The sequence below is a fragment of the Talpa occidentalis genome, unplaced genomic scaffold (genome assembly GCF_014898055.3).
Source record: "Talpa occidentalis isolate TD23 unplaced genomic scaffold, MPIMG_talOcc4v2.1 talOcc4.4, whole genome shotgun sequence".
Lineage (NCBI taxonomy): Eukaryota > Metazoa > Chordata > Mammalia > Eulipotyphla > Talpidae > Talpa > Talpa occidentalis.
Genome location: NW_023604295.1, coordinates 61,947,968 through 61,961,689, shown reverse-complemented (window position 1 = coordinate 61,961,689; position 13,722 = coordinate 61,947,968). Strand labels below are relative to the sequence as shown.

Sequence of the window (13,722 nt, the reverse complement as noted above, 5' to 3'; positions counted from 1 at the left end):
GATTAGTTACCACTCTTTATTTAGGACTAATGACATTTCTGTCAATCACTGAGCTTTGTCTATAAGTTTACTGATTTCTAATTCTTATGGTAAATTTACAGGGTTTGGGATTATCTCTACTTTATAAGCTTGAAAATTGAGGCTAAAAAATGTCAGCAAGGGGCAAAGCCTGTGCTGTTCCCTCATATCACATTGCCCCTCCAACAAAGAACACAAATCAATACATGAACACATACAAGGTGTTCCTATCTTATAGAACAGCAGTTTTCAAATCTCTTAAAATATTTTTAATTACATATAAAACTAGTTTATTCATGTATCGAGTAATCATAGCACTTCTCTATAGCAAATGTTATCTACTTTTTTTCCAGCTCATTGAGGTGTAATTGGCAAATAAAATTATAAGCTATTTAAGGCATAGAACATAAATGATTTTATAAACAAACTGTAGAAGGATTTCCATTGCCTAATTAACACATTCATCACCTCACACATTCACCTTTGTGTGAGGACACTTACTTAAGTTCTTTCTTAGCAGATTTCAGTTGTATGCTATAGTATTATTAATTGTAGTCACCATGTTTTATATTAGATCCTTATAACTTACTCATCTTATAACAGAAAATTTGTACCCCTTCACCAGCCTCTCCCTATTTCTCCCACCTATTCTCTCCCCAGCCCTTCGCACTCTGCCATTCTTACTCTTTGTTTCAGAGGTCTACTTTTTATTTTCCCAGTTTCCACATGCAAATGATCCTAAGCATTATGTCTTTCTCTGTTTTCTGTCTGGCTTATCTCACTTAGCATAATGCCTTCCAGGTTCATCCATGTTGTTACAAATGGAAATGTCTTCTTTTTATAAGGCTGAAAAATATGTCATATATGTTGGTCTTTTGTATATCTTCTTTGGAAAAATGTTTGACTCATTTATCCATTAATTAATTTGATTATTTGTTTGCTGTTGAATTGTATGAGTTCATTGTATATATATTTTGGATAGTAACCCTTTTTTCCCCCACATCAGTCTTCATTTTTCTACAATGTTTGATTTCTCCCCTCAGGTGTAATCCCTATAAAACTTAAACTTCCACTACCACATCACCCATGAACCATCACCATAGTCACTTGTGTCCTTCCCTCCTGTTTTCATCCCTCTCTCTCTCCCCCTCCCTGCCGTATGTCTCAGATCTATAGTTTGCCTACTGTTTTTTTCTGACCCCTTGTTTGGTTTCCCTATATTCCTCCTTTAAGTGAAACCATCTGATACTTTTCTTTTTCCTTCTGATTTTTTTCACTGCATAATATTTTGGTTATTAACCCTGTATCAGATACTTAGTTTGCAAGTATTTTCTCCCATTCCAAAGGCTACCTTTTCATTTTGTTGATGATTTCCTTTGCTGTGCAGAAGCCTTTTATTTGGATGTAGTCCTACTTGTTTATTTTTGCTTTTGTTGCTTTTGCTTTGGGTGTAAAATACAAAAAAATAATTGCCAAGCTTAAAGTAGAAGAGCTTATCCCTTCTGTTTTCTTCTAGGACTTTTATAGTTTCTGGTCTTACATTTGAACCTTTAATTCATTTTAAATTGGTTTTTGTATACGATGCAAGAAAGATAAGGGTCTAACTTCGTTCTTTTGCACGTGAGTATATGGTTTCCCCAGCTCCATTTAATGAAGAAACTGTCCTTTCCCTGTTGTATATTCAGACTCTTTTGTTGAAACTTAACTGACCATTTATGGATAGGTTTGTTTCTGGACTGTTTTCTTTTTCATTGGTCTCTGGTACTGTTTTTACTACTATAGCTTTGCATTATAGTTTGAAATTAGGACCTGTAATATCTCACATTTTGTTCTTTCTGAAATTGCTTTGGTTATCAGGGCCCTTTTGTGTTTCCATATATATTGTAGGGATTTTTCTATTTCTATGAAAAATGCCATTTGAATTTTGATAAGGATTACATTCAATCTGTAGATTGTTGGGGTGGTATGGTTATTTTTGTTAAATACTTTTCATTATCAAATTCATTTTTGTTATTCTTGCAATCCATGAACAAAACTGTCTTTCTAGTTATTTGTCTTCAGGTTGTTTGCTGTTGTTGTTATTTTTTTTTTTAATGTCTTAAAATTTTCACTACACTTTTTTTTTTTACCTCCTTGGTTAAATTTATTCCTAAGTATTTTATTATATTTGATGCTACTGTAGTGTGATTGTTTTGACTTGTGACAGTTCTGTAATAATTTTTTAAAACTTAGTGCCCCTTAACACATTTTATAGTTGGCATTTTTAATTTTTTAATTTAAGGTTTAAATAATTTCAGAAGATACATTTTAACATCTGCCATTATCATTGACAAACCACTCACCTAAATCAGACATTCAGGAAAAGTCTAACTTCATTTTTCAATTTAAGTAGATGTTTAAATATATATGCCTCTGACAATCATTTCACTTCTGAAAGAGATGAGGCACAGGTTAGGGAGAGGTGCGGACTTGCTCTGAATTGTCACCAGACCACTGGTCCATCCATCTGAAGCTGCTGCTACTCTGCTTTTATGGGACTCCCTTGGGAATAAGTCTTTCTGTGGTTGTCTCATTGTACCCCAGAAGGGTTTCCAACCCAGGAAGATCATTTGATTAGATTTTATTGAGAAGGCAATTACTTTGAAAGAGTTGTTGGAAAGGAAGTACCCACAGAGCAACACACCTGGCAGATCACTTTTGGAAAGCGTATGTGTGTTACAGATGTAGACGACGACTCCCTTAAAACTCTCAATGCTTGGGCTTTTGGAACTTGTTTGTGTTACCCTCAGGAGTATGTGTACTCTAGTTTAAGGACTACTGTCTTGGAGTACTCATGTTCAACTACTGACACCACAGGACTGCAGGAACAGTCACTGAATTCTGTCCAGTAAAAACAGGTTGTGGAAGCTGGTTTTATGAACACAAATGTGAGGTAGCTAAATCCAAACTGCTTTAAAGCAGTGTCTTATTACAGCTTTTCTTTAGAATTTCTGTTATGGCTGAGAACTGTTATAACAAGTGCGGTTTATCACTATTATTATGTGCAATACCAGCTCCTTGTTTCTTTAAAAAATACCGCATCTGTCATCTTGAATGTTATTTGGTACTACCATAATGCTGGTTCTTTATTATAAATTATACATTCAGAGAATCTTTTCAGTTTTTATTTACATACACATGTCAACACACATGTGTGACTATATATTTTATCTCCTTTATGTAAAACAGTGTTGTACTATGCATCGTGTAACATACGTATGAAACAGATGGTGTGTCTAAATGCTATAATACCCATCATAACCATAATAATTTATATTATAATTCTTACTACTTTTGATTTTTGTCTTATGTACATTATAATCAAGTCTACTAAACTGTAAACTTCTTAAGAACAAGAAATATGTGAGTCATTTGTGTTTTCTAGAGTATCTGCCACAAAGCCCTTAAATAGAGGCTACCAAATGAATGTGATTTGAATGAATAAAAAAATGAACAGATAGACTTTCTTGTGGAAAATACTGTAGAATTAGCCTAAGTGATTTCATTCATTTTTTTAAAGAAGATGCTCTAGTGTTTGCCATGCACATAGCTTTAGGTATTTAAAAAAAATGAAGTGTAAATGATTTTCCCATCAGTGTTCTCCAAGTACATTACTGGCCTCTAGAAAGAATCAAGACTGTTGAAACATCTCCTTTTCTTGCTTTTTCTTATCTCTGTTAGATTTTCAGAACTCTATAGATTTTTAAATTTCTGTATGTATTTGCTTGTGTGAGGAAAGGAGAGATGCGTAGTAAATATCCACATTCTAGCCCCTTACCCTCCTTTGGTTATTTTATTTCAAACAAAGGAGTGGTTCTTATTTTTTCTCCAGCATATAGAGCTCTACTGTACAAATGTTTATTATACAAGCAAAATTACATCAACAGCAAATGGAATTCAAAAGGAAATATCTATAATCTGATCACTGTAACACAACAATTATGTTTCCACTTTTACAGTTTTTTAGACAACTGGGACATAAATTTAATGCTATTAGCGAGCAATAAAAACAATTCTACAAGCCATTAATGGCATTGTGTTATTTCAGTTAACTGCAGCAATCAACATGTAGGTAATGAACAACTTCAAAGTCAGCTTAGCTTCTCATCTGTCATTTTCAGGAGATAAATACTCCACTGTATTCACTATGTCAATCTTGAATTTAAAGTTTTTGATGTTATGAATATGGCAAGACACTGTTAATTTAATTTGCAAACAACAAAGTACTATAGTTAGTACTGAGGCTGTACTGAGATGAACAAGGTAAGGTTCCTGTTCTCCAAGAGTTGGTAGGCATTTGGAAAAAAAGATCAGATAATTCCAGTACAAATCAGTAAAGTCTCCAGGGCAGTAGTTCTCAAACTTTTTAGTCTCATTAAAAACTGAGGACTCTATAGAAGCTTTTGGTTGTGTGAATTATATATGTCAAAAGCTACTGCATTAAAAATTCAGACTAAGATTTTTAAAATATTCATTTCTTCACTAAAAATAATATACTCGTTATGCTAATATAAATACTGTTTTTATGAAAAATAACTTTTTCAAACCAAAAAACTTGGTAGGAAGAGTTGGTTGTTTTACATTTCTGCAAATTCTAATGTCTGGCTTAATTAAGACAGCTGGATGCATTCTTGGATCTGTTTCACACATTCCATTAGCTGTTATAGCAGTGATGTTACCACACGTCATATAGCCTGTGAAAAACTCCTTGTACACTTGTGAGAGAATGTGAATGAAAATTACTTTGATTTGCAGACCTTTTGAAAGGGGCCACATTTGAGAACTATTACTCCCCAAAATGGGTAGTTAAAGCATCCTGAGAAGTTCCCAGATTCACTGGCCTACTTCCTGCTTCAGTATTTTTATCATAAGTAAAACTAGTTATTTGCACCCCTCTATAGATAGATAGATGAAAGGTTCTCTGCCTTCAAGTTTCCCCTCTCTGTGTTAGGAAAATCCTAAATGACAAAACTGTCTCCACAAGACAATGAATTTGAAACCACAATCTGAAATAAAGGCATGAAAACCACTTAGTTGCTTGGCTTTTAAAATGGGTCTGGCCACAGTTCTGTGTAGATGAGTTAACATTTAATTAATTTCAGATCTTTATGAAGTAGTTATATAGTGAGTACCTACTACGTGCAAGCTACTGTGCTTGTTATTTGTCTTTTTTTTTTTTATTGTTGTCAATTTGTTACTTGTCTGTCAAAACCTTCCTGCTTCTTGCACATCACTGGTTATAACTTACAATATTTCTCCGTCAACAGACAAACAGTGTGATGATACCAAGTCCTTGGTCTTTTTTTAAGATACGTGAAATAGTGTGTCACTCATTCTAGCCTTAAATATGTAACCTTACTTCACTAAATCAGTAGTCCTATATTTGCTCTCATTCTTCCAGAGCTGGTTCAATACATTATTTTTCTTCCTGATTTAACATGTTAATAATTACTACGCAGAAAATTAACATATATCTCTTTATTTATTTTTATATTTGCTCTTATGGTTAGACTTTGATAGTCTCGTGATTATATTCCACTGTATCTTTTAGTGATTTTAATCATTGCATTGCATCAATAGCAGCTATGTTCATGATATAATACCACAGAGCTCTAAACAGTTTGCAAAGAAATTACAAGGAATTTATTGGAAAGCTTCCTTACATTAAGACAAGTTCTTGGTAACTTGTAAAAAATAGCCATGACCAGTCTTTTTCATTCTATTTATGCTGCTTCCTTTTATTTCTCTTACAAGTCAAAGGTTTTTTAAAAATTACAACTACTGCATACCACAGTCATAATGTAATGCTTAATTCATTTGACTTGGTCACCAAGATCTGGGAGGACAGTAACACTTTTTTTTTTTTGGCATCTGCTAGATGAGTATTAGTATGCATCTGTGTCTGCTTTATGTCTTTGTTACTGAGGATTCTGTCATCATTGAGATCATTTAGAGACACCATAAATGGATCTAGATCCAGCTAGCTGGTTACTATTTTCCTTTATTGTGAAATAAGAACTAGGGCATGAAGTAATGAAGGAGGCTTCAGCTGGTGTCATAGGAATATATAGTAAAAATGGGGCATCATGAGTCAGAACTCTTAATCATCTGAACAATCTTGTTTGGCTCCCTGGGGGTCAGGGGAAAGGAAGAAATAATATGCAAATTGTCAAATGACCTATTAATAAAAAGAAGCTTGGGAGTGTTTAGCAGAGAAACAGGATCCTGAAAGGAGTGTGTGAAATTCTCAAATTGAGCAGAGAGGTGGGTATTGTGGTAAATCTCGCTCTTCTAAAAGCAGGGAAAAAAGCAAAGAAATTGAGACAAAAGTTCTTCTAGAATAAAAAACTGCTGAATGGTGAGGTTTCAAGATCAGAAAAAGGCTAGTCTGAGGGCTCACAGGCACTGAGTGTGGGGAGTAAGACTACAAAGAAGAGTATTTTCAGTTTGAGACCATGGAATCAAATAGGAAAAACTCTCCAAAATTGGATCAGAGGGCCAGGTGGAGACTTAAAAGGTGCTCAGTCTAGGCCTGGGAGAGAAAATGGGAACTAAGAGGGAAGGACAGCACATGTAAATCTGTTCTCTTACTTAGATCCTGAAAAATATGTTGTTTCTTTAATGTTATACTGTCAGTTTCCCAGAAAGAACCATTGGAGGATGGATGTTCATTTAACACTACTAAGCGTTTGCTTCCACATTTTAAGTTTTATATTAGAAAATATCTACTCAGATGGGTTTTTGTTTGTTTGTTTTTGCCAGATTTAGAATATATTATGGTTATCAAGAAGGAATTTTTGGAAAACCAATCACTGTGAAAACACTACTACACTTTTTGTGTTGTTTTCCCTATCCCACGCATACTCAGAACAAGGTTCTTAATCATTTGAAGCAGATTCCTCAGATAAACTTTAACATTTTTTCTTTTCCAGACTTTCTATTTGATTGCCCCTACTACCCACCTCCCCCCACCCCCCAAAACAAAACAAAACAAAACCTAGCATGTCTTTCTAGCATGCCTTTCAACAGAATGCCTACTGTGACAACTATGCCTTTCCTTGGCTGCCATGTAAGTCTCTAAGGACATTCATTCAAAAAGTCACCCAACATGCGGTACCTTGGATTGTCATAGATATGTGTGTGTTTCTTAGAGTGTCTGGTACATGACAGCAGGGTCATCTGTAAGTTTAAATTTGATGGTGATGTCATGATATTGGACTTCTCCTCAGCTTCCAAACACTTTCATTGTTTATCATTCTTTCCATTCTTTCTTTCCCCTTCCTGTGGTTGAATTTGTGCTTCTGTTATCTGTGTGATCTGTGATCTTATCTTAGCTGTTTGACCCACAGTAGCCTTCTTTTGAATAGAGTTGATGTCCTGTTCCTATTGCCTATTCCCTATTGCTCCAGCTGTAGATGGCACTAACTAGTGCAGGTGGCTGTGTGGAAAGAGAGAGGCAGGATGCTGAAAAAGGAACTTCTACACTAGCTAGCCTCAAAGCACCAATGGGAAAGAGGCAGTGGAATACTATGGGAGTCGGAGTAATGGTGGGGAGAAATTCAGATTCTGAAGTTTGATTGTTGGCTTTGGATCTGCCTAGTGTAACTAAGCAAGCTCTTTATTTATTTTTAAAGATTTATTTTTATTTATGTATACAAGAACTAGGGTGTAGGTCACAGGTGTGGGGGTGAGAGTAGGGAACAGAACAGGTGGATCTACTGAAATATATTGCTGAGGGGAGCAACAGGCCAGGCAGGAGAGGTCTGCTGCTCCATGTGGGTTAGCTCCCTGGCTGGGGATCGAACTCATGCCACAGTGGCTGGCAATAGATTGATAGTGCTGAGACTTTAACCCCTGCATGACCAGAGAGGCCGAGCAAGCTCTTTAATCTCTTGTAGTCTTATATTCTTCATCTGTAGAATGGGGGTAATGCTGGTGCTTCCTTCATAACAGTGTTGTTCTGAGGGTTAAATAAAACAATCTATACAGAAGCTTCTACTACACTTCCTGGCGCAGCACAGACCAGTTACCACCGAAGTAGAAAACTACTGATGGTGAGGCAATGCAGAAATATACCTCCGCCACAAAGGAATGCCTTAAAGTTCAGGGTGACTTGGGAAATAGTCAGAATCCCCACTTTAATGAAAGATATGACTCCACAATCTGTTTACTGTAATCTGCCTTCAGGCCATTCATGGACCTTTTAAGCTGTGCACGTGCTCAGCTATACTGACTGTCATTTTAGCTGAAGGTTTTTCAGCCTTGGCATAATTGACATTGTTGGTGGGTGCCAGGGTTTTGCTGTGCATTATAGAGTTATAGCAGTATGTACCTACTCAATACCAGAAGTAACTCAGTACCCCCAACTCAGTTGTGATGCCAAAAATTGTCTCCCCCACATTGCAAAAAGAAAAAAAAAGAGAGACAAAAATCACCTTTGGTTGAGAACCACCATTCTAGGAAATGGTTAATTTGGGGGCAAAATTTGTTAGATTTTGTTGTTAGTTGTCTCTGAGAGTAGTAACTCTTCATTATCTGCTGCTCAAATTTGGGATTAGCTAGTATTTTCCATTTCTCTTTTGTCCACAGATGTACTCAAGAGTTCTCCCTTCCTGGAAGAAAACAATGCTCAGAATATATGTTATTCAATGAAATGCCATATCACAATGGATGCTAATAGATGACCTTCCCAAAGCTTCTCTGATGTTTTGCTAACCTTACCCTTGTTTTTTATTCCTTGAGTGAGAACATGCATTTTCTTTTCTGGATCAGATATTCCTAGAATTAGTCTATTTGTGGATTCAGAGGTAAAGTGGGCTGAATGATTTGGCACAGTACTGGAGAACATAGCCTTTTCTGTATGTACTTCTACTGGGGTTGGTTTCCATATGATAAATGTGGAGAAGACTAATTGAGGATGTTTTATAATGCTTTTGAGCACTTCAGAAGAAAATACAAAATAACAGGTTAAAGAATAGATGACCAAATTATCTGAGAATATGAGGTTTTCCTATTGTTGTTTAATTAGCTTTGTAGTTATAAAAAGTTTATGTTGCTAGCTTCTGACTCTTCAGTAAGTCTGAATTTCAGTCTTGGATTTTAGATTAGCATTCCTAAATATAAACAATACATATTTAAAATATATATCTTATATCCTTGAGCTGTCCATTTACCTTTCCCGAACCTATAACCTCTGATACTAGTTTCATATATAAGCTTCTAGAATGTTTGCCTATATAAGCAAATGCAAATAAAGAGTTTTGTTCTCTCCCTTTTTTTTTTTTAATAAAAAGTAATTACTATAAGCACTGGCACCTTGATTTATTTTGCAGTAAAGCATCTCTTAGAGATTTTCCCATTACATCATTGTTTTCAGGCAGGGGCAAGAAAAGGGAATAAAAATTACCACAACTGCTAAATAAACCCTTACTACTTAATGCTTTAAAAATTAAAATCCTTAAGACTTTTTAAAATCAAGTAATATTGAAGAATGGGAATCATTTACTTTCACTGTTTTGAAACTTTAATATTAAAATAATTATAATAATATTACTTTAATTTTTTATAACAGCACTTTGATGTTGTATATCTGTCTTTATAATGTGTGTAGTATCTGCATTTTTTTAGTTGAAAAACTGAAGTCCAGGCAGATTAATTACCATATAATGCCACTGTTGTGGTAAACTTGGAACTGAAACAGTCATCAGCTTCTGTGCAGTGTGGGGCAAAACAAGCATACTGAGGGTTTACTTGTTTTTAATCCTTACTACAACTGTATGAGGTAAGTAATATTCCCATTTTACAGAAGGATAGGGACCAAAAAACTGAAATTCAGAGAGGTTAAATAATTTACCAAGCAACACAAATATCCACATTGCAAGGCAGGTGTTCTTTCCATTAAAACAGCTATAGTAGTGGTAGGAAGCCCAGAGAGAGTATTGGCCTGTTCTCCCTTTCTGTCAACACCGCCCCCCCCCCCACCTTGTCTAGTGTCATTCTATCACCCTGTCCTTACCTTCTTGGTTACCCCTTCCTATTATTCTACTGCTCACTCTGCTCCACTCATACCAACTTCCTTCTTGTTCCTTGAACGCAACAAGACCTGTGGCTCTTTTTGATTGTCTTCCCAGGGAGCCACTGGACTCACTCCCTTATCTCATCTGGTACTATCTGCTATAGTATATTTTACTTATTTGATTATTGTCCCTATATCTTACTAGAACATAAACTTCATACAAGTAAGTTTAGGGCTGTGTGTGTGTGTGTGTGTGTGTGTGTGTGTGTTTTATTCAATGATAGCTCAATGATTACTCAATGATATTCAATGATAGCTCAATGATTACTGGTTTATTGCCCTCTTAATAAATATTTGTTAAGTATTTGAACAAATATCTTAATTCTGCTTTATCAATTTAGAGTGTAAGAGTGTAAATGCAAGAAACAGACACCTAGTAAGGAGTTTCTTTCCTCTACCAGCTATGAATAATGGTAAAGACTTAACCATTTATTGAGCAATTGTTATATGCCATGCACCATGCTAGTTCTCGAAAGTACAGGCAGTTATTATCACCCTCATTTTACACATAAAAAGTTAAATAATTTGCCAAATTATCAGTTGGCATTCTGGGTCTGCGAAATGTCGATGTAATTGTTGCTCTCCATCATTACATGTATCCACACCTCCTATCTCACATATCATACACCATACTCTCCAGTGAATTTGTGAGTTCTAATATTCTTTATCAAAGGCACAGAAATTTTCTTAAGTTCATGGCCACTTTGAGCCTTGATCATGATACATTAGCAAATATTCTCTTAATCACTGCAATAATAAAATAAGTTTAGTCATTTGGCATAAATCCATAATTATTTTTAGATGGTTTTAAAAATTGTGATTTTGCCAGTAATAACATCTCATGTTCCCCAGAGGAATGGGTTTGTCAAAAATACCATTTCCGTAGAACATTTCAAGGAACTTAAAGTTCTCGGAAAATGTTTTTAATAGGCTGCCTTTTCTCACACAGACTTCAAAGGCATAAAACTATATGACTATATTTGAACGGGTTTTACCTTATTAGGAATATTTACATGTATTTCTTTTATTGCTCAAAATGCGTTTATGCATCGATATGCCTTTTATATCTTAGTGGATTGAGGAAAACAAAAATGGATTCTTTAGAAGAGCATTCTAATGTGGCTGCAGAATTTTGTTTTTAATTCCATTAGTCCCTTTTTTCTCTTCCCAGATCACACGTTATTGTCATTCATATGTTACAAATAGGTATTTTAGAGGATTAGTGTTATTCTCTTTTAACACTAATTAGTTGGTTGATTGATTTTCTTTTACTGTCTCCTTTTTAAAACCTTACAAAGTTATCCTGTTCCAGATCTTATTCTGAGCCAAAAAATAATTTTAAGCTCCCAGTTCCTTAAGTTTTTAAAGGGGCCTTTTTCTTTTATTTGACTTTCAATCATTAATTCACTGGAGTTCATTTTATTAGATTTAATATAAAAGGCCAAACAGGGACCAGTCTTGTAGATGAGTTCATCCGTTTATAGTCTGGCTCCTTGCACAGAGGCAGTGGCTAACGCGGTATGTTTGGGAAACCAAACGTTTCCTAACTTGTTAGTGGGAAATTCAAACTTCAGAAATTTAGAAACCACAACAACAGAGGCTTGTGTTTTATTGTGACTACTGTAGTCACACAGTTTGCCATGAGAAATAGGGTAGCTAAGAGCCCACAGAGTATAAATTGTAAAGCATTTTGGTCCCTAGAGAACTTCTTTTTCCCCCTTCATTTTAACTATAAGTCAATAAGTAAGGGGCAAGGGAACTAGGAACATTTAATATCATTGATTGGTATTCAGAGGTTAGGGCAGTTGGAAGATGAAGGCTGATGCCTGGCTTGGCTTCCTGCTGAACAAATTAGATCCTGAACCACAGTGAGCATCTTCTGTTTATCCTTACCCACACTTTTCCTAGTTCCTGAGGATGATTCCTGCTTCCCTCCATGATGTTCGGGAGAGCTAGAGTTTGGGCCATATGTTAAGTTTAATTACACACAAGTGGAAAAGTTTTATTCTACACTGTATTGGAGTATACAATGAATGACCATTTTTTCGAGTTTGTGTTTTACATATCCTTTTGTATGCATTATAAAAATTGAAATTATTTTAGTCATCTTAGGCTTGTTCAGTTTTCCCTTGACTGACGGTTCAGAGCATTTAGGCTACATTTTCCTTTTCTGCCATTTCTGGGCATTGAAAAGAAAGAATTTTGTGAACACAGAGTTGGATCTTACTTTATCTTCTCTAAGTTGTGTTCTTTCAAGATGAATCTGATCTAGAGAATATTAAGCTTGTCCAGTGAGGGGCAATTCCATTAGGATATTATAGTTATTAGCAACACATCTGCTAGAGGTTGAGAGCAATGACTTTATACCCCACTTGCCCGGTCCCTGGTCTGCTGCTGTTGTTGTCCCTGGGTAAGAGTTTCATCCACTCATTTATTTTTAACTATGTGAGAAACTGTTTATCACAGATTTAAAGTCTATATAGTGTACCTTGTGTTTGTGCCAAATGAATTAATACCCATTCATTTTTGCCATGACTATATCTTACTTGTGATTTAAATTTTAAGAAGAGGCAAGCTATTGCACTTTTTCAGCCATTGAAAACACATTTTTCAAAAAAAATTTTCACTACCCCTCACTTTTAACCATCCTGCAATCACAGCTAAAAACAAAACAAAAAAAAAAGCCCAAACCCCAGTTCTCAAGCAATTGAAAAGCCATGAAGAAGAACATGTACCTCATGGACAGGAAATACTGGACCAAAATCTGCTACTGACTTAACTCTATGACCTTGCCTCAACACCTGTCCTCTCAGCTGCAACATGAAGAAAGCAGTAGTTTTGTCGTCAAGCCTGTGATGATCCTCAAATCTCAGTTCTACAGAGTAAAAATCACCATCAACTTTGACTTTTTTTCCTTCTCCTATAACTTCTGTACAAATTCACATGTCAAAAAAAGTATGTTTGTTTCTGACAGAAGAGATTTTATGACTTATCAAGTCTTATAAGTTTATGGAAACACCTTAATTGGAATTTCATGAGGTTTAGGTTTATTTTGATTCTTTATATGTCAAGTAAATTTTGTTGTAGTTCAAGGTTGTAAGTGTGCTATAAAAGCAAAGAAGTAAAGGCCTCCATGGTGGTGCAAGGGATTAAGCACCGCACTATGAAGCAATCCGCAGCCTCTGCAGCATGAGTTCGATCTCTGGCCGGCCAGGGGAGCAACCCACATGGGGAGGCAGACCTCTCCTGTCTCTCCTGCTGCTCTCCTCAGCAGTGTATTTCAGTCAGTCTGCCTGCTCTCTTCTCCACTCTGTCTCTGGTGAATCCTCTCACTCCCCGAATCTCTGGCCTATACCCCAGCTCTTGTATGCATAAATAAATAAATCTTTAAAAAAAAAATAAAAGTAAAGAAGTAAATCTTTTTAGTGCCTGACATTCAAAATGTGTTAAATTGAAAGTATCTTTAAACTGAAAAATTAACACACCTAGGAGGACAAATTTTGATTATTAGCTTTTGAAAGGGAATCTTTTTTTTTTTTTTTAATCTGTGGCAGGAATACAATTAAAGCTATTTAGTAGAAATTGTAAAA

The 13,722-nt window shown here is 35.5% G+C and overlaps 2 protein-coding genes across 6 annotated transcripts in view; one reads left to right on the top strand and one right to left on the bottom strand.

Moving 5' to 3' along the window:
- The window catches only part of CMSS1 (cms1 ribosomal small subunit homolog), a 346,374-nt gene that overhangs the window by 33,474 nt on the left and 299,178 nt on the right, over nt 1-13,722 (top strand). The gene's annotated exons all lie outside the window — the stretch shown is intronic.
- The window catches only part of FILIP1L (filamin A interacting protein 1 like), a 90,212-nt gene that overhangs the window by 22,197 nt on the left and 54,293 nt on the right, over nt 1-13,722 (bottom strand). The window lies entirely within an intron of this gene.